Genomic DNA, 1,180 nt, shown 5'->3' on the forward strand with positions numbered 1-1,180 from the left:
CTGATGGCAACCTGGTTGTCTCCTGGGTACTTAAGGGATGGTATATGACAGATGGTGACTTGGCTGGCAGTGGTTACTGTGTGTGGCTTCCCCAAGCCCCACTCCCAAACAGGGGCCCAGTTTGGCCTAAGGGAGACAGCTCAGAGAAAAAAAAAAAAAAAAAAAAAAAAGCAGTTGGCTGAACAAGCCTGAAGACCCAAGTTCAAACCCCAGCTTCCATGTAAAAGCCAGCCAGTGTAGCATGGGTGTCTGTAATCCCAGGTTCCTATGAAGGAACAGAGACGGGCGACTCTCTACAAGCCCATGGCAACAGAGCAAATACTGGGACTGGGAATCTTCTTTGAGTTCCGAGTGTGCTGTGGCAGGTACGCACTCCATCACATGCTGACTTGTATACGCACCCATACCTATGTGCCTAAAAATTAACCAGGGGAAAAGCCCAAACAAGCAGATGCTTCTGACAGACACAATGATGAGGTGCAGAGAGCTCCCAGGTTATGACAGCAAAGACATGGCACCATGAGGTGGCAGTCTGCATCCACACAGGAAGGTGGCAGGCAGGCGTTTCCTTTAGCCGTTCTCCCTAGGTTTGTTTCTGTAGTGCCTGAGACCGACTGTGGCCTTCCAAGAAGGCAAGCAAGCACCCACTGCTGAACCACACGTCCCACCAAAGCCAGGCACGTGCTAGCTAGGGACAGAGCAGGAGCTCCCAGGCCTGTGCACACTCTTCCCTCAACAAGTGGGGTGATGAGAGGACAGGCTGGACCTGCTGTCTCAGCCCGGGATAGCCTTCCCCCTGCACCTTGGGAACCTCCAGGCTGGTTGTGAGAGAGGGAGCAGCTGTAGTGTGCTCCTGAGGTGTGGGTTCATAGAGAGGGGGGTGCAGGGTGTGTCCGACCTTCTGGGTTTTTTGGAGATCACTGGCACCAAACCAACAGGGGTGCTGTGACCATTCATCCTCTCTCCCTCCCACGCCTTAAGTACCTGGGCCCAGCAGGAAACAGAGGCAGAAGGTGAACCCAGCTCCATTTATTAGAAAAGGTGTGAGAGCTGCTCCAACAGGAGTGGCCCAGCCCAACCCACCCTCACCGTCCACCCACCCGCTGCCCACTGCTGTAGTGCCTGCCAGGGCGCAGCCTCAGCAGCCCGGGTAGCAGGGCCCAGAGCCACACTGCTGCGT

This window comes from Rattus norvegicus, chromosome 1 (assembly GCF_036323735.1).
Source record: "Rattus norvegicus strain BN/NHsdMcwi chromosome 1, GRCr8, whole genome shotgun sequence".
Classification (NCBI taxonomy): Eukaryota; Metazoa; Chordata; class Mammalia; order Rodentia; family Muridae; genus Rattus; species Rattus norvegicus.